Raw genomic sequence first — 13,313 nt, 5'->3', positions numbered from 1 at the left:
ATGAACATCTGAATGATTCAGAGGAGAACTGGGTGAAAGTGTTGTGGTGAGATGAGACCAAATTCGAGCTCTTTGGCATCAACTCAACTCGCCGTGTTTGGAGGAGGAGGAATGCTGCCTATGACCCCAAGAACACCATCCCCACCATCAAACATGGAGGTGGAAACATTATGCTTTGGGGGTGTTTTTCTGCTTAGGGGACAGGACAACTGCACCACATCAAAGGGACGATGGACGGGGTCATTTACTGTCAAATCTTGGGTGAGAACCTCCTTCCCTCAGCCAGGGCATTGAAAATGGGTCGTGGATGGGTATTCCAGCATGACAATGACCCAATACACACAGCCAAGGCAACAAAGGAGTGGCTCAAGAAGAAGCACATTAAGGTCCTGGAGTGGCCTAGCCAGTCTCCAGACCTTAATCCCATAGAAAATCTGTGGAGGGAGCTGAAGGTTCGAGTTGCCAAACGTCAGCCTTGAAACCTTAATGACTTGGAGAGGATCTGCAAAGAGGAGTGGGACAAAATCCCTCCTGAGATGTGTGCAAACCTGGTGGCCAACTACAAGAAACGTCTGACCTCTGTGATTGCCAACAAGGGTTTTGCCACCAAGTACTAAGTCGAAGGGGTCAAATACTTATTTCCCTCATTATCAAATTTTTTGAAATGCGTTTTTCTGAATTTTTTTGTTGTTATTCTGTCTCTCACTGTTAAAATACACCTACCATTACAATTATAGACTGATCATTTCTTTGTCAGTGGGCAAACGTACAAAATCAGCAGGGGATCAAATACTTTATTCCCTCACTGTACAAGAATACTATGGGCCTATCTGATGCACAGCTTTTCATGGAGTTGCCCAGACTTTTGGGGAAAGAACCTAAGAAATGGTTTACAGCTGTGAGACCCAATTAGTCTTCTTGGTCTCAATTTTCTTAGCTGATTCATCTGGGTTTCTTACCTACTGATAATCAGGAGACAATCTGGAGGGGAATTATGGATAGAACTCAGAAGCCTGATGAGCCACTTCCAACTTTTGTTACACATCTAGTTGGTGAATTCCGTAAACTCAAGCAGCCACCATCTGAAATTGAGCAAATTGAACTAATCCGTCGGCACTCATCAGACAAATACAGATTAGCTCTTTATGTTCAGCACTGTCTTCTGTAACTGATGATCTACTGAGGGCACATGAGCTACACACTGCTTTGGGTCCTAGAGCTGCTGATATGCCATGTTCTGGAACAAGGGCAGGGCGGTGAGTTTCAAATGCCCTACTTCTGGAGTAACAGTACGTACATGACCCCACTGTAATACAGATAAGAGACAAAAACAATTTGCTGTTGGTGGAAGTTGCCAGTTACCAGTCTGCTGGTCTTGGACAGTCAGGTTGTCCTGATACTATGTCACACAATGGGGATGTGTCTGTACATTCTCCTCATGTTAGACGAGGTGAGGCATTCAGAAACAGGAAACAATTTAAGAAGATGGAGACCTCTGAAAGGAAGTATACAAGCCAAGATTCTCCCTCGGTTGGTTGGATCCAGAGCAGGTCTGATAAGACTTCATGGAGCACCCCCCTGAAGACAAGTGTTTATGTCAAACAGACCTTGTTAATGGCCACTCTAGACACAGGAGCCTCTATATCGGCTATTTCTCCTGCTACACTGGAGAAGTGCCATGCTAATAGTGACAAAATAGAGCCTTGGACGTTGCCTCCCTTGAAGCTAGCAGACTCCAATCCTTGTACTCCATCCGGACTGATTTCGCTGCCTGTTCATCAAAATTTTTACCACAAGTTTGCTATAATTCCACAACTTTCGTCTCCTATAATTTTAGGGACTGACTTCTTGATCCGTGCTGATGTTCACATTCATCCAGCCTCAAGGACGGTGACAATTGAAATTCTACGAGTGATGTCCTCTCAGGTCAGATGGCAGCTGACGATGTGGAACTGGAAGGGCACCCTGTTTGTCTTAATCCTCCAGTGGCAAATGCTGATTTGACATCTGAAGTGACTTCTGCAAGTCTGCCTGAAGATGAGAAGGCTAAGCTGCTTCAGTCCTTGATACAATTCTTTCATTTGTTTCAGGGTAAGCTTGGACAAACTTCCCTTGTTGAACACTCCAATGAAACAGGGTTTGCTAAATTAGTATGCATTCCACCCAATAGGTCATCCCCAGCCAAGCGTAAGATTATTGAGGAACAGATCGAAAAGATGCTCGTAGATGACATAACTGAACCAGCCTCAGGGCCTTGGGCTTCTCTGATTGATCGCACTGACTTCAGGAAGCTAAACCAAATTACTGTCAAAGACTCATATCCTCTCCCACGTGTGGATGATTCCTTAGATTTCCTGGCCTGTGGAAAGTACATCTCTCTAATTCCCCGGCAACCTTTCAGCGATTAATGAACACTGTGTTGGCAGGTTTGATATACAAGTTCTGTATGGTTTACCTTGACGACATATTGATTGTTTTTTCAACGTTTACGCAACACATTGAAGATCTCTCTGAAGTTCTTAGTTGTCTATCAAAAGCTGGTTTTTCGTTGAAGCTTGATAAATGTCATTTCTACAAGAACTCCTTACGCTGCTTAGGTTACATGGTGACACCTGACGTGTCCAGATGAAGGGAAGGTTACAGCTATCACACAAATTCCAGAACCAAAGTGTGTCAAGCAAGTACACCTTTTTCTGGGCATGACTATCTACTATAGGAGATTTATCCCCCAGTATGCAAAAATTGCGGAGCCCCTAATCCTCTTGACTCGTGAGGATGTACCATTCATTTGGGATGATAAGTGTCAGTCTGTACTGGATCAGCTGAAAGTTCACATTACCACGGCTCCTGTGTTGGTGTTCCCATACTTTGACAGACTTTTTTCAATCCATACGGACGTGTGTGATGTTGGCCTGGGAGCAACCCTTGTCCAGACAGATGACAAAGGGAGAGACAAAGCAGTAGCATTTGCGAGTCGGACACAAATCCGAAAGACCCTATTCATCGTCTGAAAAGGAGTGCCTTGGTGTAATTTAATCTCTTGAGCATTTTAGACCCTACATTAAAGGAACAGAACTTTCTATCTACACAGACCACAACAGTCTGAGGTGGCTGATGTCACAGCCTTCTCCTTCAGGTCGTCTGGCACGGTGGTGTTTACGGTTGCAGGATTTTGATTTTGAAGTCTTTCACAAGCCTGGCAGAGCTAATCAAGTGAGGGATGCATTGTCTCGCAATCAAATTGAAGTTCCTCACAATACGAAATAGCTTGGATAGCAGTGCCTGTGTTGACAGTTCTCAATTCTGTGTCCATGATGACCTCCTGTACTACAAAGACATTAAAGCTGTCTGCCGGTTTCACCCATTTAAAGATCTTAGGCTTTATGTCCCAACAGCTCTTCGTAGTACACTATTAAAGTACTTCCATGACCACCCAATGTGCAGACATCTGGGCATAACAGAAACGCTTGGCCATCTTCTGAAGCAGCCTGTGTCTACTGGCCTGGTATGCGTGCAGATGTGAAGAAATATTTGCTGACTTGTCAGACTTGCCAGTTTACCAAATCTTCTAACCATAAACCTGCCGGTTTTATGAAACCAGTGGAAGCCACATATCCTTGGGAATTCACAGGTGTTGACTTTGTGGGCCCTCTGCCTAGAACTGCTCATCATTACACCTAAATTCTTGTTTTCATAGATTATTTTACGAAGTGGCTTGAGATTTGCCCAGTTGGTGAAACAACAGTGCAGCTCGCAGCTGGTAAGTTTGTCACTGAAATTTTCTCGCGACATGGAGCCCTGAAACACCTTGTGTCTGTCAGAGGGACTTAGTTTGTCAGCAAACTGTTTGAAGCTGTTCTTCAGACATTGGGATCTGATCACAGACTGACAACAGCATACCATCCGCAGTCAAAGCAGACTGAAAGAGTTAATCGGACGATTAAGACCACCATCAGGGCTTATGTGGACCAAAAGCACAACACGTGGGATGTGTATCTGCCAATGATTGCCTTTGCATTGTGGACCGCACCTCACCAGAGCACGGGGGACACTCCTGCATTTCTACTTTATGGCAGGACCTCCCAACACCTCTGACTTGTGGATTAAACCCTCAGACTGAAAGAATCCCAGAAACTGTTGAGGTTTACAAGACCGAACTCACCTCTTTGTGTGATGCTTATGATCATGTGAGAGAAGCGTTAACATCCAGTCACAATGTACAGAAGAAACATTATGACAGGAAGGCGTGCAGCATCCTTTAAGATTGGTAAACTTTTCAGACTTAAAACACACCCTCGCTCTAATGCGCTGGCTAACTTCACTGCCAAATTGGCACCAGGACATGAACACATGAAAAAAAAAGAATTTTGTTTGTTTATTTCTGTAACTTTGATTTTATATATTGGCATACTAATAAGTCATTGATATGTCTGTATTATGGGGGGTTGTTTTCTTTACGTGTTTAACTCTTGATGCCTTTGAATTTGTGCAATTGTGATTATTGCCTTTTTTTTTGCTGTACGATCCGGGGAGGGGAGGTGGTATATGTAATGAACCCATATATGGACTGCAATGTGTACATTTTTCATGTTCTATTAGTATATTTGTGACATTTTTACAGAGCCCGCCCTTTTCTGTACAGTGCTTTTTGGAATAGCAAGTAGACAGAGAGAGGAGCTGGGATTAATACGGACATAGCGTTGTCTGTCCGCTTGTACAGTGTAATATTTAAGTGTTGCAATTGGGTGAAAGAATATGAAGGACTAACTTTGGCTTCCAGTTGAATAAAAACCCAGCTTTATTGCCACTAAATAAGTTTGTTTTGTTTTTCTTTTTGAAACCTCCTCCTCTCATGTTGCCCGAACTCCACACTATGTATATCTTATCTATCTATCTAACTCACTAATATCAATATAACCCTATCTCCTATCTCTATCTATCGATCGATCTCTATCTATATATCTCTGTCTCATGTTCTATTACCCGGGGTGATGGTGTGTCAGCTGGATTGTTTATTCAGAATACTTTGATATTTGTTTTGCAGGGAAAGGGGAATTGACGCTTGTGAGACGCGTTGGTGTGGGACTGTCTGCGGCGCATCTAATTTGAAGTGACATGACGCGCTGGTGTGTCCCGGGCTTTTGTCTCCCTGGTAGTAATGCATAAGAGCAAACCAGAAACTCTAAACATGCATCTATTGTTAGCAACAACAAAAAATGGCCCCCACAGACATGTATTCGGTAAATCACAAAGTTATTTCCTCAGGTAATGTTAAGAACAATTAAAAACACACAGTCTGCCCTATGGCCAGGTTGAGTTGTTTTTTCTGTTTAGTCCGTGATAATAATAATAACAATAAGAATGTATTCTTAACCAAATATATGCTAAAGAAACTTTTAAAAACAGAAATGTGTCCCGAACACTGTGCCTTACTCAGGGAGCAGAAGTTTCTGACTTTATTTTTGTGTACAGCAATCTGCGATATTCCCAATGTCTTCACTTTACAAAATGGCCTCCAGGAGCATGTGGCAGCAGTGGTGAAGCCAGAGTGTGGCAGAAAGTAGTTCCTTTGTTAATTCTCATTCTGTTTATTTTTATTTTTGTGTAATGTTCGCTTACATTATACTGTTTTATTAGGTAAAGTATAAAACATACAACATTTATTTTTTAAATCAATTCTATATATTTTTTTTTAATCCAGATATAAATCATATACATTATATGTTCGTTTACATTATAGGCAGCACACACACATATATGTGTGTGTACATGTGTGTGTATACGTGTGTGTATATGTGAGAATAAAATTTAAAATCTGAAAGTATGCTCCGGACCTATTGTTAACAAAGGAGGAGTGTTGGCTATGGAGGGTAACCCATACCAAAATTTAAATTTAAATAAATAAATAAATAAATAAATACAATAGGAAATAAATAAATATAATAGGAAATAAATAAATATATAAATATATAAATGAATGCAGTTAAAAAGGAAATAAATCAAAATATATATTTATTTATATATTCATTTATTTCATATTTTATGTATTTATTTCTTATTTTATTTATTTCTTATTTTATTTATTTTGGTAAATATATATATATATATATATATATATGTATATTATATTTATATATGTATTTCCTATTTGATTTATGTATTCTTTGATTTATTTTGGTATTTATTTTGGTATATATATATTTATTTATGTATTTCCTATTTGATTTATGTATTCTTTGAATTATTTTGGTATTTATTTTGGTATATATATATTTATTTATGTATTTCCAATTTGCTTTATGTATTCTTTGATTTATTTTGGTATTTATTTTGGTATATATATATATATATTTATTTATGTATGTCCTATTTGATTTATGTATTATTTTATTTATGTTGGTATTTATTTATTTATTTATTTCCTATTTTAATTTTGGCACATATTACCCCCTTTGGAAGCTGGTCAGTAGTTAGTCTTCAAAGGAATAGAAAAAGTAATGTTTAAGTATATATTTAACCTTTGATTTACAGTAAATAGCAAAATGAATAGGAAATATAGTCATTGACAAGGTTAGAAATAATTATTTTTAATTGAAATAATAATTGTGCTCTTCAAACTTTGCTTTCGTCAAACAATACTCCATTTGCAGCAATAACGGCATTGCAGACCTTTGGCATTGTAGTTGTCAATTTGTTGAGGTAATCTGGAGAGATTTCACCCCATGCTTCCTGAAGCACCTCCCACAAGTTGAATTGACTTGATGGGCACTTCTTACATACCATACAGTCAAGCTGCTCCCACAACAGCTCAATAGGGTTGAGGTCCGGTGACTGTGCTGGCCACGCCATTATAGACAGAATACCAGCTGACTGTTTCTTCCCTAAATAGTTTTTGCATAGTTTGGAGCTGTGCTTTGGGTCATTGTCCTGTTGTAGGAGGAAATTGGCTCCACAGGGTATGGCATGGCATTGCACAATGGAGTGATAGCCTTCCTTCTTCAAGATCTATTTTACCCTGTACAAATCTCCCACTTTACCACCACCAAAGCACCCCCAGACCATCACATTGCCTCCACCATGTTTGACATATGGCATCAAGCACTCCTCCAACATCTTTTCATTTGGTCTGCGGCTCACGAATGTTCTTCTTTGTGATCCAAACACCTCAAACTTAGATTTCTCTGTCCATAACACTTTTTCCAATCTTCCTCTGTCCAGTGTCTGTGTTCTTTTGCCCATCTTAATCTTTTCTTTGTATTGGCCAGTCTGAGATATGGCTTTTTCTTTGCAACTCTGTCTAGAAGGCCAGAATCCCGGAGTTGCCTCATCAGTGTTGACATTGAGACTGGTGTTTTGCGGGTACTATTTCATGAAGCTGCCAGTTGAGGACCCGAGATCTTCAGACTCTTGGCAATTTCTCACATGGAATAGCCTTCATTTCTCAGAACAAGAATACACTGACGAGTTTCAGAAGATAGTTCTTTGTTTCTGGCCTGTAATCGAACCCACAATTGCTGATGTTCCAGATACTTAACTAGTCTAAAGAAGGCCAGTTGTATTGTTTCTTTAATCAGCACAACAGTTTTCAGCTGTGCTACTGTCACATGCCATGGGTGTACTGGCACGGAACACCCTAACCACAGACTACGCCACTCTGATTCTTCTCCTGAGTCAGAGAATTCATAAAACCATAAAACTAATGTTCCTAACTAAAACTAAGCATTTCCCCATAGCGGCCAGAAAGAACATGACAGTAGCATCTGTAAAGACCTAACTCAAAGTTCATCCCAACAGATAGCTGCCAAGGAAGATACAACAAATTTCTCCCATCTCCTCTCTATCCCTCTCGTTATCATAAATAGCCCTACAAATCACTCACACTCCTTTGTACAGCTAGTCCAATACTTCCTTTAGTCTGCGGCAAGTGTATGGAGCTACTCTGGCTATTGCGCTCTCTCTCTCAGTCCATCTGGTGCTCTCTCTCTCGGTCCGTCACCCGGCTGGTGCACGCTCTCGGCTGGGGTACAGAAGACAGGGGCATGCTGCTCCTGGGTACACGACCCTTCCCACACATCCATGGACCCCCGAGCGAGCGGTCAGGGAAACTTGAGATAGTGGGGGTGCCCATCTTCCCTGCGCTGCCACTGGACACACACCCATCTCCTGCTCACCCACTCTTCTGCTCGCTCTGCCCCGGGGCGGAAGGCCAGTTACTCACCCCCTCTCACACCGTCTCTCATCCCTGCCCTCACTTCAAGCATTCCCCCGGTCCCTCTCCTGCCCAGAGAGAGCCGCCGCCTCCTCCCCTGCTTCTCTCACGCTCTTGTCTCTCGCCGCCCTTCTCCGATCTGGGTCCCCTTACAACTGGTAGACCCCATTTTTTTATCACCCCACGTGGGTCAGGGCGCAGCTGGAAAGAAGTCATATGTGCCCAGGTCATTCCTGACAATAGTCATTTACAACATTAACAGCTGTTGAGACCCAGAAATAAAGAGAACTACAGACAGAGCAGAGACAAACGGTACCACACAGATTCACAAGAGAACAGGGACTTACAGGCCACTACAGTGTCATGTTTGCAGAATGACTGCCTTCCTGGATGAACTCATCCAAGAAGATTTCATTTGTGAACGTTGTCAGCATGTAGAAATCCTAAAGATCAAGGTCTGTGATCTTGAAGCTCAGCTTGTTGATCTGTGCTGTATTAGTGATATGGAAGAATTACTCAGTCAGCCCATGAGAGAGATGGTGTGCACGCAGTACAGTAGGTCGTAACTGCAGAAAAGGGCACGCACATCCCTTAGAGACATACCAAGAGCTAGAAATGCCCAACAGGTTCCAACTGCTGGACACCGAATTGGACAGTGACGGCTCATAGGGTGATGGGAGGGCAGTTGAGCACCAGAGCACCATGATGTCCACCCCTCCCCCCCGAAGATGGAGGTAGTTATAGTAGGAGACTCAATTCTTAGAGGTGTAGATCACACAGTGTGCTCTAGTGATAAGGAGACCTGCATGGTATCTTGCCTGCCTGGTGCTCAGGTTGCAGATCTCCCTATACCAGTAGACGGGCTACTGGCTACTGGGGAATCCACTGGTCATGGTCCACATTGGAACCAATGACATAGGAAAAGGTAGGATAGAGGTTCTGCAAGACAAATTTAAAGAGTTAGGAAAGAAACTGAAGAGCAGAACATCCACGGTAGTTTTCTCCAAAATACTTCCGGTACCACGTGCATGGCCAGGGAGACAGGCAGAGATTAGAAAGTTTAACATGTGGTTGAAATCTTGGTTTAGGGAAGAGGGTTTTAGGTTTATGGAGCATTGAACTTTCTTCTGGGATAGATGGGACCTGTACAAACCGGACGGTCTACATCTAAACAGAAGGGGGGGGCAATGCATTGGGAGAGCGTATGTGCAGAGTAATTGAGAATATTTTAAACTAGGAATCAGGGGGGCAGGGAGCTCTGACAATGGGAGATGGGAGCCACAGTGCTGGCGTGTGACTATGATGTTGTAGGAATTACAGAAACATGGCTTACACAAAATGATGGGGATGAAAGGTGAAAGGATACACACAGTTTAGGAGGGACAGGCAAAATCAAAGAGGTAGAAGATCTCAAATTAGATCCTAGTAACGAAACAGAATCTTTGTGGGTTCAATTTTTGAACAAGAGATCAGGAGGATTAGTGGTAGGAGTGTGTTACAGATGTAGCGTTATGTTGGGTGTATTTGGATAAGAGCATTTGGGCTCTGAGCTGAAGCACTGATCTAAAGAAGACCTCTCCCCCCCCCCAAAGTTATCAGATTTCCTTAGCTCATCAGCTTGGAACTGGTTTGCATCAAAGTGACAGTTTTGGGGAGGATGGCACCAAGAAGAGGCCAAATAGTTTGGAATTCTGCTATGAGATGTCTGGAGAAAGGGGCCTGTAGGTGATAAAAACTCTTTGAAGTGGACGAGAGCCGAAATCCCGACATAGAGCTACGAACCCAGGCCAACCGGCATTTCCAAAAGATGGCATGGATTGACATCAGTCATAAATCAAGCCCCCCTCCAATAGGACACTGGGGGCTGAAACCGAAATCCAATCTCAAGAACTCAGGGACCAATCACCTATTGATCTGACAGACTATAAGGAACAGCGGACAGTCAGTCTCTCGCTCTCTCTCACCCCAGCCAGTAACTCGCTGCCACAGCTCAACCTGTAGCTCTGTTGCCAGAACCGGAACCAGAAACCAACCAAGTCTTTGCCGGCAACAGAAGAGTTAAACTGGGAGAAGGAGATTGAGCCGTACGAAGAATTCTTTTAAAGGACTTTATTAAATAAAGAACTTTACAGACTGCGCTGCCCGCCTGTGCCCACCTGATCAGTGGAGTTTTACAGCTGGACAATTGACTAAGTCGACTGTATACGAAAGTGTCAGTCATTTAAATAGCTATTTGAGTCTTAAGAAACTTGACCCTTGGAACAAACAGGGCCCTGCTTTCCTCAAAGACTTCGTCTTCAAGTAACTACAGTGGAACCCCTGCTTACAAAGAAGATTTTGTGCACAACCTTGGAGCCTTCAAACCAGTGGAAAATCTGTTTGGAAATGACTCTACTTTCGCGAAACCCCAACTTCCAGGTGCATCGACTGAGTGGAAGTTCTTGGACAAAGCCGAACCGGACTGCCTTTGTTCCAAACCACACGGACCTCGTGCCGTGTGCTGTTATCTGAGCCCGAAGACAGAGAGGCCTCTCTGCGACAAAGTTCAGATAAGTTTAACAGTTGGGAGTTCATGATTCATGACATTTGAGAAATCAATTAGAAATGTTAATCTGTGATTCATAACTCTAGAATGTGTAATATCATTTAGTTTTCTTAAATATAAATGTGTGTTGCATTAAACTGTTTTGTTGATAATTTTAGAAATAAAATCTGTCAACACCGAGAAATATCTTCTCCTTCCTGTTTAACTGTTTAGTCTGAAATTGACACAAGTTAATAGACATTAGATTATTGGTGGCCCTGCCTATCCTTAATCATTGAATAATAATCAGTTAAGGGAAATTGTGGTAACAAGTAATGATAGGATCTTTCTCGGCACCTAAACGTAAATGAGACCGATGTATATATAACGAGAAGTTACCTGACATAAATACTAACCTGCGTAGTTATTTAATGTCTGACTAATAATACTAACGAGAGACTCACCTTCGTCTTACTAACCGATATTGTAGTCAATGTGTTTATAACCTTTTTTGTTTAACGATTTGTGTGTTATCATATGCGACCCCATGGTCTTTGATTTGGTCACAGAAGTGATTTGTCTTTGATTTGTCGATCTAGAGTTGAATTTTAATTAGTTTTTCCCTTTTGTATAATTAGTGTAGTGCTACATTTAGTCTTTGTTTTTGAATAAATTTGACAATTTATATCTTTGGAATTGGTGTCTGCGTCCAATAATTACAGAAATTGAGTTCTACAAGATTCCAGGATTCGTGATAAGGTGATACTATAAATTCACTTCTTTGAAATTTATAAGTGTACCTTACGCTACACAGACCACCCAACTCAGATATTCAGCAAGATATTGCATTGTACAGTGTAATCAGGACTGCATGTAGCAAGGATGTGGCTGTTACAATGGGGGATTTCAATTTCCCAAACATAGACTGGGAAAGCCCAGTTGGGACTACAGAAGCAGAAATAGAAATGGTTGAGATGGTAAATGACTGCTTTCTAACTCAATTTGTCAGGGAACCAACCAGAGAGAGCTCATGCATTGACTTGATCTTTTCAAATGACCAAGATAGAGTCAGAGGGACACTAGTTAGAGAACCAATGGCAAATTGTGATCACAACATGGTTAGCTTTGAGGTATACTTTCAAAAAACAAGGACCAAGTCAAAAACAGTGGTCTACAATTTTAGAAAAGCAAACCTTGAAGGTATGAGGCGGCACTTGGAAGAGGTAGACTGGAGTACACTGGATACAGATTCAGTTGAAAATGGATGGTTATATTTTAAGAATATACTACTTGAGGCTCAGGAGAAATTTGTACCAAAGCTTAGCAAATTGAGGACCAAAAACACTGGCCAAAAGGGTTTAATAAAAGTATGAAAATAAATATCAAGAGAAAGAAAATGTTGTATAGTGCATACCAAAGGGATGGAGATGAAACAAAATACAAAGAATATGTTGAGCTGCAAAGAGATGTTAAGAAAGGGATCAGGAAATCAAAGAGGGAAATAGAAAGAAATAGCACTTTTTAGCTACAACTAATGCAAAGAGCTTTTTTTCAATACTAAAACAGCTATAAGTCAATAGAGGAGGAAGTGAAACAGATAAAGATGTGGCAAATGTTCTGAATGAGTATTTCACAGAGGTTTTTACACAAGAAAAAATAGAAAACATGCCACAGGTTAAGAGCCAGTCCAGTCAAAACCTAAGAGAGATCAGGATAAATGAGGAGGAGGTACTAAAGGGACTAGCAGAATTAAAAACAAACAAATCACCTGGGCCAGATGGTATATTTCCAACAGTACTTAAATTATGTATAGGCCGCTAACTCAAATATTCCAAATGACACTTAGAACAGGGGATGTGCCAACTGACTGGAAGACAGCAAATGTCATACCAATCCACAAGAAAGGGGACAAAACTGAGCCAGGAAATTACAGACCAATCAGTCTCACCTGCATTACTTGTAAAATGTTGGAAAAAATGATTCGATAGACAACAGAGGAGCATCTTAATGAAAATCATATTCTTGGTGATAGTCAACATGGGTTTAGACGAGGCAGATCATGTCTGACTAATTTATTATAATTTTTAGAACATGAAACTGCAGCTTGTAGATCATGTGAAAACATATGATATGATTTACTTAGATTTTCAGAAAGCTTTTGATAAGGTTTCACATCAAAGACTGATCCTCAAATTGGAAGCTGTAGGCATTCAGGGTAATGTAAGTAGATGGATTATGAACTGGTTGATGTCTAGGAAACAGAGGGTGTCGATTAGAGGAGTTGCCTCTAACTGGAGTGAGGTTGTTAGTGGAGTTCCACAGGGATCAGTACTAGGGCCTTTGCTTTTTCTAACCTATATTAATGATCTGGACTCTGGGATAGTTAGCAAACTTGTCAAATTTGCAAATGGGTCAGCAGATACAATCTCGGCAGCACAGGTTATTCAAAGGGACAAAAATGTCCACTATAATTACACTATGTGAGGAACTAGATGAAGTAACGCATGAGAAAGACCTAGGAGTCTATGTGGACTCCTCACTTTCTCCATCCAAACAATGTGGGGAAGCAATAAAAAAGGC

This window comes from Amia ocellicauda, chromosome 3, assembly GCF_036373705.1.
Source record: "Amia ocellicauda isolate fAmiCal2 chromosome 3, fAmiCal2.hap1, whole genome shotgun sequence".
NCBI classification, from domain to species: Eukaryota; Metazoa; Chordata; class Actinopteri; order Amiiformes; family Amiidae; genus Amia; species Amia ocellicauda.
This window is presented reverse-complemented; position numbering follows the sequence as displayed.